A 10,565-nucleotide genomic window follows, 5' to 3' on the forward strand; every position below is an offset into this window, starting at 1 on the left:
TGGATTTGTTTATGACAAACATGTTGTTGTTGTGGTTTTTACTTCACAAGACATTGGTGGACTGGAGTCATGTGAATTACACGAAAATGGATTCGAAAGTAAATCTAACAACTTTTGACTTTCGAACTTTGTTAAAAAACATTTTCTGCAATTCCAAATTATGTAAAACATTTTACATATTTCTATACTGAACATGATTTGTTCAGTTTATTCACCGTTGGGTTGCAAAAAGATTGTAGTAAATTATTAATTGTTACTGAGATAATATTGAAAGTGTGTTTATTATTAAAATTAATCAGAAAACAAGATGTGCTGCAAACTGTAAAGTTTCATTTATTTGCTCTGTATTGATTTACATTGTAAAATTTACCTCAGGGACTGTCACTGCATTCAACTACAGATGAAACTTTCACACAATGTTAAAACAAAATATGCATAATGTTTGCTCTAAATAAAACAAATTAGTAATGCTAGTTTGTCTCTATTTGTGGAAGCGCATATGTCAAGGTAAAACTTGAGGTCATGCGTTGGCATACTTAAAGATTCCTGCACTGTGTGAGTGTGGAATTCATCAGAATGCAGCAATTTGCGTCTAAAACAAGCTTCTGGGGTAAATCATCTTTGGTTTTCTCCTAATGGCAGCAATTCCGCCATTTAACGAGATGATGGCATGTGATGTATGTAGACATTTATACAGGACCCAAGGCTGTTTTGGCTGCCAGTGCTGTATGCCACTGCTGGACATGGTTATGACCCCCCCTTTGGGATTACAAGCTGTTTTAGGGTTGGATTTTGGGAGAGCTGATCTCACTATGAGCTCCGAGGGCTCCCTGGCTCATGAAGGGGAGGGAAGCAGATGGTACACTGGACCTCCAAGTTCCAGCCTTCTGGTTCTCTCCTCACACCACATATGTTTCCCCCTACAGCTACAGTACATCCTGGTGATGGGTTTCCCACAATCCAACATAATCATGGCATAGCTGGCCCAAATGAGATAAGGAAGGACACACAGGACGTCTCCTTGGCAGGGGCAAGAAGTATGTCATCATAGTAGAAAAAAAATAGTTGATAAAAGTGAATGGAATAAATTCATACTGAATAAATATCTCCTTCTGTGAACTTACCATTGTACAGTGATTGTATCAAATGGTAATATGCAAGGTTGCAAAAGAATAGATATAACAGCATTATGTATTCAGAATTCAGAATTGAAGCAGAATAACCATATTCAGCCCAATTACATTTTCAGGCACTCTTAATTATAAATTTATCTAACAGAGATAAAATTTAGTTAGAATATTTTTTTATTACCTCTCTTGTACTGTCGACAAAATAAAGCAGATATGAAAAGAAACAGAAAAAACTCATGCCTATCATGTCTGTATAATCTGCACTTCCTGCACTGCCCACGCAAAAGAAATAATTCCTAATCTGAGTTGTGGGACTGTGATTTAAATTTAATGCGATTTAACTAACGAAAATAAATAATTAGAAAGCACACCTTTCTATTAAGCTGTTATAGAGCAACTAGTGTAGTCCAGTTCATGAACAAATGACTCAAATGAGCACAGTTTATGTTTTAGTGGTTCAAAAATGGCCGGCGCAACTAGGGAAGTCTAATTTACAAATGACTCTTTATTTAATGACCTGAATCTTTTCAGCAAATGAAAAGCATACACATAACTAATGTGTAATGCAATTTAGGAACAAATGATTCTTATGAATCTCTAAATTGATTGTCTGAAAAGACTCACAAGCAACCAGTTTGACCTTCACTGAATGAACTATGCAAGTGCTTATTGAAAGAACATCTAACCAAAATATTAAAGTTATCATCTTTTTGCACTTGAAATACATTGCTCATTACATAAAAGAGAGATTATTTAGTATATTCAGCCATAAAACATTAAGTATTCTGCTCTAGTAATACAGTTGTAGTAAAACATGTTTAATGAACTTCTACACCAAAACCATAGTATTACAATTTTTTGTTAATGTAGTCTTCGTTGACAGATGTATCTAAAAAGACACAAAGTTTGAAAAGTTTAACTTGCAAAAAAATGCAGGTGTTCATTAGTACATGCTATGAGATTTTAAGCATGTATGTGAGTTTCTCTGACGTAATGTGGCAGATGGTAAAATCTGCCTTCGATGAGTCACATTATTTGCCCATTTTCCATAACCTGTCAAAGTGTGTGTCATTTCAATGCACCATCTGATAATGTGCAGAAACTATTTTGGGCTTTGGCTCTCGTTATATTATGGTACGCTTCAAGCATTACCAGATAACAAAGTCGTCCTCTGCGAATCGCTTTGCGAAAGTAATAACGAGTGATGTATACCAGATAAACACTGAAACACAGTGTGCAGTAGCCCTATCTATAGAGCAGATAGTTGCGCTGTGCAGGTATTGAATCTCAGATCTCCCGTAATCTCATCTATAATCAAAGCCAGAAAATGTCTTTTGGAGATCATATCGGATCCGGCTTCATAAGCATGCTCAAAACCCTGGATTGCAAAAGTGCTATCGCGCTGTATTTAAAAAGTCATATTTATTGGAGTTTACATTCAGTAAGCCCACATTTATCAAGGTGACAAAGAGTGTGGTTAAACAGGAAAGAAATCAATTCACAGAAAAGTAAACTTCAGCATCTGGATGCCCTTGTCAATGCCTCCTGGAACAAATAAAGTTACGGAGCAGAACCAGGAACTAATCTCATTAATGGCTGCCATTTGTGAGTGATTAAGGCCTGTCCTCATGCAATGGCACACTGGACATAAAGTTCTTAGAGGTTAATAACCAGTTACAATCAATTACTCAGCTAATATGATACAATCAATGGATTCCTCTAATCACATGAGGCGACAAAAATGAAGCCGACGACAATCAAATCTCTCGGATATCTGAGGCACGTTACATGCCAAGGTGAATGCAACTAGAAGCACTGTGTCTGTAAGGGAAATTTTAAAGAGTTTGTGCAAGCATAAAACTAACGAAACAGCATCTGACCTTTTTAACCTCATACTGTGGACCGATATCATCATGATTGCACACAAGCCATATGCTCTAGTTCTACAATAAACATATATCCAATAAGCAATATGCAACATTTCAATTGGGTTGCCAAAGGAAAAGCCTGATTAATTAAACAGAGCGTCTATTTACACATGCAAATAGCCCACCTTTTTGGCAGAGTATATTTACACTAACTCCACCACCAATGCGTGGTTGGGCTAGACAACAGTACAAAAGCTTTTAAACTCCAGCTCCAGTGGCGTAGGTAGTAAAACGTGTAGGGTTGACTTTGATGCGATCGACCCAAGTTCGCATCCGCCTTTTCATGCCTTCTCCCTTTTCACATCACATATCATATTGGAAAGGCATTTATTTATAATAAAAATAAAGGAAATAATCGAAAAGTGGAATAAAGCTAAATACATTATTATTGGGTCATTCCATGTCAAATCAACCAAATTTCAAAAACTTCCCCAGCTCAAATTTTTGATTTTGCTAATATTGTTTCTGAGGAAAGATACACGTGTATAGTGATGAAAGCCAAAATATTAAATGTTATTGATGAATATTTACCGAGTAATCCACTATTTTGTAGAGGGAGGTCAAAATGGCAATTTCACCTTAGATTTAGAGTTTAAAAAAATGGGGAAACAGCACTTTTCAAGTTTTTCTCCAAAGTTTGCATGCCTGTAACTCAATAAGTATTAAAGATATTTTAATGCCCTTTTAGATATTGGGTCTTAAACTTTCCTTTTAGAATCTTTATTTTTAAGGCCCTGTATGGTTTGGTTCCAGAGATAATGATATTTCAATATGGCTCCAGGAGTAAATCGTTAAAATTTACACATTTTCAGGGGTCAAAAACCAAATGTGGGTCAGTTTGCAAAAATATGATACTTATTTTCTTTTAAAGAGGAATGTCTGAAGAACAAATAACCTTGAAACTAAAAATGTATCTTGTTTTATTCTGTCAAGACTACTGCATTGAACATACCAGTGCCATAAAAATTACTTTTCCAAAGTTTGTGTGCTTATAACTCAAGGAGCATTAAAGATATCACAATATGATATTACATTGTGGTTCTTCATAAACTTTTCTTTTAGAATCTTACACTACATTATTCAGTTCCAGAGATATGGGGATCTCAATGAGGCTCGAAGTCCAGATTGTTGAATATTACCCATCTTCAGTGGTCGGAAACCAAATGTTGGTCACTTTGTGTACAACTGACACTAATGTTATGTAAAGAACAATGTCCAAAGAAGAAATAATGTTGAAATTAGAAATTAGAATTTTATCTTGTTAATGATTTACCCCTGGAGCCATATTTATTTTATTTATTTTTTTATTTATTTATTTATTTAATTAATTTTATTTTTTTAAGGAGAGACAATGCAGGCAAAAACACTGTTTTCGGGGTGGTGGAGGGGTGCTGCTTTGGTTATTTGTAGGGATTTGTAGGGATTCTCTCAAGCTTAAATTTGTTAATAAAACATCGCTTTTTAAAGGCTGTTTTCTCAAAATGAGTTTTTTGTCCTACACTGAGCCATAAATCTCCACTTCAGTAGGACTTACACACACCAAACTTTACATTTTAATGTTCATAAATAATTTGCTTTTGATTTTATACAATATTTTATTCCCCCAAAAATTGTAAAAATATATTATTTTCTGTCTGTTCTAAATATTTTCTGAATTATGGAGTGACAAAATTAGATATCCAAAACTCCCTCTGTAAAAACATTTGACTCTAATATGTCAAAAAAAAAAAAAAAAAAAAAAAAAATGAAACTGACTTCATCCAGTGTTTAGATTTTTGTACTAGAAATGTATGCAAATTAGTGCATATTTCATTCAAAACTTGTAATACAAAAAATGTTCACAATTGTCAATGTAATCAATCAACTAAGTAAGGTGATAACTATTAGTTATTTTTTTTGCCCTATTCATCTGAGAGTGTTCAATTGAAGCATCAAAAGTGAGAGTACAACATTATTAACTCAGCATTGTTTCAACTCATTTTAACCTTTCTTGATCGCCAAATTAGGATATTAGCATGATTTTTGAAGGATCGTGTGACTGGAGTAATGGCTGCAGAAAATTCAAGTTTGCCATCACAGGAATAAATTATGTTTTAAATTATATTAAAATAGAAAGCGTTTATTTTAAATTGTAATAATATTTCAGAATATTACGTTATTATTATCAGCATACTATTTTTAAAGTATTTTTTAATCATATAAATTCAGCTTTAGTAAGCATAAATTACTTCTTAAAACTATTAAAAATATTTTTTTTTTATTCAGTTATGTCATTCACAATGCTTCATGGGATTGTATTTTTATTTATTTATTTTTTAAATATCTGACTACACAAGTGAAACATTTTAAAAATTAAAATTACCCTGCTTTGGCCCTGACTAGTTCTAAGTGTGTCTCATACCTCATCTTAAAGCACTTTTTATTACAACAGTTATTAGTTTAATTAGAGCTAACTGTTGTCCACTCACACTTCTCCAAAGCACATGGCTTGTTATCTTGTTGGGAGAAACCTCTTGTCTGCAGGGGTACACATATTAAATCTCAGCCTGGCTCTTTCCCAAACCGGCTGCTACATAATGCAGTCCAATTACGCAGATTTCGAGTTACTTACTTATGCAATCAAGTAATTACAACCCAATCTCACCCGAGTCGCAAACACAACATAATCTTTAGATTGGCAGGGAAATTATGTCCAACGATGCACCATTTTTCGAGATGTGACAATTGCCTTCTTAATTATGATGCCATTGTGTCAACTTGCTTTCTCAACCTAATCAAAAGCGAGTGTAATCATGAAAGTGGTCCTGAGATGTGGATGGCGATGTTGTAATTGCATTTTAATCACACTGGTGTAGGGAACATGGGTTCTTGCTATCTCATCAGTTTCTTAAAATTGAAGTCAGAGAGATGTCTGGCAGCTTCGGGAACTAAAAAGGGGCCTCGAGGTTTGCTTTAAAACCCACGTAGGACTTTGTGAACTGTCTTGCCCCGACAGCAAGGCCAGAGCAGTTTTGTTTGATAATGTGAAGCGGGGGGAAAAAAAGAGAGCAACGTGACAGAGATACGAATTAGTTTCATTTCCCACAATGCATTGCTCTTCTATAGTGTTCTATCTTTCTCTTGAACCAAAAAGGCTTGCTTTAATTAATGAGATTGTATGATGTAATCCATCGTACTTGAACAAATTTGATCTATGCCTTGGTAAACTGACTTATTTTGCAATTAGTCTTATCAGCAGGGGTGAGGAATGACTCGAAAAGTGGAGGGGGGAGGTGCTTTATAAATCTGCAATAGATACACATAAGAGATACAATTTGAAATGTTAAAGACTAAACTTTAATAAAACTACATAAATGTGAAGAATTACACATTGTGTAAGAAGCTGATCGTAGAGACCATTGAGCGCAATGGATCTACAATCTACTTGGCTTATGAAGCTTTTGGAACTAGACCTAATCCAGATCCTGGATTGGTTCCATCTGGACCGTGAATCATTTCTGATCTAGTGTAATAGTAAACAAACATGCACAGCAACAGAATATGAGATTTATTGACTGTCATGAATCAACATAGGTATATAGATTACGAAGTTGTTTTGACACCTGCATAGCTACTTGTTACAGCCATTTAAAGGTCCACTGAAGTGCTTATGTTTTGACATAATTTCAACTGAAACAGGAAAACAGGGCGGGACATATCAAGCAGTCCTGTCCCCTTTTTTAAAAAGCGTGGGCCAGAACCGTTGAGCTCAGTAAAGTGGGTTTCGACAGCCACAATTTCATCCATATTGCTAAAAAATATACCATTCTGAATAGAATTCAAATGGGTCAGAAACATTTTGTGGTCTGCGCAGACTTGCATGTATGATCCGCTCTGTGCTATCATGCCTCTAGACAGAAGCAGAAGACTGTGTGTGAGCTGCGGCGGTTTGCGTGACACAGCGCAAAGTCAGACTTCTTATGGGCCAATGGATGACATATTTACACTAAAACATTCCCTATCCCCTATATAATGCACTACGTGCCATTCACAGTAGAGAAAATACTAATTCTGTATACAAATGACCAATTTCAGCCACTTCAGCGTGTATTTATAGTGTGGGGGCGGAACGCATCGGATTCTAGAGAGCATTTGATTGAACAGAAAGTTTGATGAGAAGCTGAAGTGCAGGGTCATGTCATCAAAATTGTTGATTCAGACTGTAAGTTTTAAATGCTAAATATCTTGTAAATGCAAATGTTGTCATTGTTTTGAAACACTCTAGCTTATAGATAACCTTAAGACTAACATATTCACACTAAAAGCCAAATTAATTGAATTTTGATTTCATGGTGACTTTAAACTACAAACCAATGATATTCACAGCGTTACATTAATTAGTACAAGCCGATTGGTTCATGAAGGGCTGTGTGAAAACTCAGATGCGATTATCATGTGCATCTCGTCAATAACGCTGGTTCTGTGATTAGTCGTAAGACTCCATCATGTGCTTTCAGATGGAGTGGCATTTACTACACAGAGCTATGTATATGGTTATGGATATGGATATGTATCGTCTCCGATTATGAATTCGATATTGTGTAGCTTGTCAGTGAACTTCACAGAGTGAACTCTGTGTAGTAAATGCTGCTCCTTCTGACAGCACATGATGGAGATTTACGACTAATCACAGAACCGGCATTACTGATGAGATGCACATGATAATCACATCAGATTTTTTGCACAGCCTAGGTTCATGTTGCATACACAGACAATAAGCTTGCAGCTTTACATTTAAATGACTGGTTAGAATTCACTAGAGAATTTTGCAGGGTTCCTCTGAAACCCTCCACCTTCCCCAGCTCCACCTGTATAGATTTGCTGCGGGTTATTATATATGCTACTTGTGCAGCATCAGTATGTTTTAAATGCTCACAGCACTGTATCAGCATATATATTGGCAGTAGCAAGTTCCTGGACTTACTCTGCAGCAGCCATAATCTACAACAACAGCAACAACCAACAGCAGCAGCGGCGTAGCAGATCTATTCTGTCAAGACCAAATACATTAACATTGTCATATCCATTACCAAGCTAAAATGTTACAAAAGCTGTCATAATAGAAATGTATTTAAATAACAATCATATGTGTGAACTGTTTAGTACAAATTGAATTTAAATACATTTAAATAACTTCTGACCTCTATATCAAAGCTAGCTTGTGATGTTTCTGATCTTTAGCCTGCTGATTTAAATCATTTTATTTTATCCGTAATACAGTTGTAGAAATACTAACGTTGTGGAAAACTGTTTAGCTTTTCAGCATTAGCCCATGCAAAAGAAATACTAATACCAGTGAACTTTTTTTCACAATTAAGTAGATGCAGAATTATTCATTCATTAGGAAAAGTTCCTTAGGCAACAAGTCAACAGTTATAATTGTCCATTATGAAGGATCTTTACAGAGAAGGTCCTTCATAATGGACAAACAAATTTTAACAATTATAATTAAAAAAAAAATCCATAAAAAAAAATGTAGGTAACACTTTAGAATAGGTAACACTTATTCACTATTAACTACGACTTTTCCCTTAATAAATTACTAATTTGCTGCTTGTTAATAATTGATAAGGTAGTTGTTATGTTTAGGTATTGGGTAGGATTAGGGATGTAGTATAAGGTCATGTAGAATAAAGTATAAATATGTGCTTAATTAGTACTAATAAATAGCTAATATTCTAGTAATATGCATGATGATAAGCAACTAGTTTAGAAACCGTAAAATAAAGTGTTACCAAAACGGCTACTGACTCTCATTAAATTTACTTCCAGTCAATGGCATTATATTATGTTCCATCAGCCTAAATAATTTGGTCAAAGGTTGATTTTGGTAGATGGACATCAATGTGCAAGCATGGGAAACTGCCATGAAACTGTTTTGGCGTGCAATAAATAAATAATGTGATAGAATCAAGGGCTGATATTACAAACTATTACATAATTAGAAATAAAAACATGTGGTGGTAAAGAGGCAGAACACACATTACAATAATTACAGCTTTCTTCTTATGCATCTGAAAACATGAGTTTCCTATCTGCCCTCAGCAGAGAGAACATCATATCATGAGCAGTAAAAGAGTGGATAAGAAAAGACACAATTAAATTCAAAACACATGTAAGTAAAGTCTAAAAACATTTAAACATCAAAGATTTTAAAGCTTTGTGAAGCCAACATTTAAAGACAAACTTTTTTTTCTAGTTCAAATTTGTAAATGAAAGAACGTTAAATTTACGTTAAGTTTCGAAACTCTGAACTTCCTTACATTCAGATTTAAATGGCAATACCTGTTGGTTACTTAATTTCAAATTCCCCTCAAAATCAGGAACTGAGTAGGAATTTCATTCCAAATTTGTTTCTGTATTGCACACAATAATAGTAAGTGTTTAAGACACAGTATAGCTATAGTTTAGCATCATGTGCTTGCTCACAACAGACATTGTGAAAGCACAAGGCTCAGTTCACTCAACCAACACTGCAAAACAAAAGATATCCAAAAAGGAAAACAATAGCTTATTATGGCCAATCCACTTAACCAAATGGTCAGCTGAACAGTAAACCTACAATGCAAGCAAATTTGATTGGCCAACAGAAGAAGACAAGACACTCACAACACCTCTCCAAAAAAAATCCAGGCCCGTCACGCAGCCATGATAAACCAAATAACACAGCACAGGATTAACACAGAAATTCATAAACACAGTCCTCAGCCCACATAACAGATGGGACATTATGTTTGTATGTATTACATCACATGCAATTATCCCAACGTACAGTGCTCTTTCTGAATGCCACGGTGATGAGAGAGCATCCTTTCAGGCCTACCATCCCCCCTTCCCCTCACCTCCTCTCCATCCTTAAACACTGACCTCCACCTGACATATTCTCAGTCAAAAAGAACAATCCATTTAACCAGTGGCACAAATGAACAAAGGTAATTTTCATACATTACCCTTTTTCTTGAGAGAGCACTTAGCACTCACATCAGACGCAGGAGAACCTCTCAGATTCAACCCCGGCTAACAACATCACATGACTCTGTACCATCTGCTCCTTGCTTATAATCATGTGACCTGAATGAAAAAGTGGGATTATGGGATGTGTAGTTTGAGCTGGAGAAGCAACTGAATGTGTTAATGGTGAGCTAGATTTAAAAATGTATATGAATATATAGAAAATGTGGACATTTTCTGAAAAAAAAATATATTCATTTGAACAGCAGGAGTTATTTAAAATATTCTAAATAAATATTGTAAATAATAATAGTAATAATTATGATTCAAATTATAGAAATCTTGTATCAATTTTTTTTTTCTCCATTTTCCTTTGCATCAGAATCTAAATCATTAAAATGAATATTTAACATGGGCTCACTGGAAATAAATAAAAGACGAGGATTAAGTGGACGAAAAGACTGAACTGAGAAAATGACCTTTCTGAATTGGGCAGAGAGAGTGGCCGTTAATATTA

The 10,565-nt window shown here is 35.0% G+C and overlaps 1 protein-coding gene across 7 annotated transcripts in view; it reads right to left on the reverse strand.

The window, feature by feature from the left end:
- The window catches only part of tsnare1 (T-SNARE Domain Containing 1), a 250,043-nt gene extending 239,897 nt beyond the window's left edge, over positions 1-10,146 (reverse strand). For all 7 annotated transcript variants that reach the window (XR_007829269.1, XM_051130353.1, XM_051130351.1 and 4 more), the window contains exon 1: positions 10,048-10,146. The gene's annotated coding sequence lies outside the window, so the exon portion shown is untranslated. The remainder of the gene's footprint in view (positions 1-10,047) is intronic.
- Positions 10,147-10,565: the final 419 nt, after the last annotated feature.

Source organism: Labeo rohita, chromosome 16, assembly GCF_022985175.1.
Source record: "Labeo rohita strain BAU-BD-2019 chromosome 16, IGBB_LRoh.1.0, whole genome shotgun sequence".
Lineage (NCBI taxonomy): Eukaryota > Metazoa > Chordata > Actinopteri > Cypriniformes > Cyprinidae > Labeo > Labeo rohita.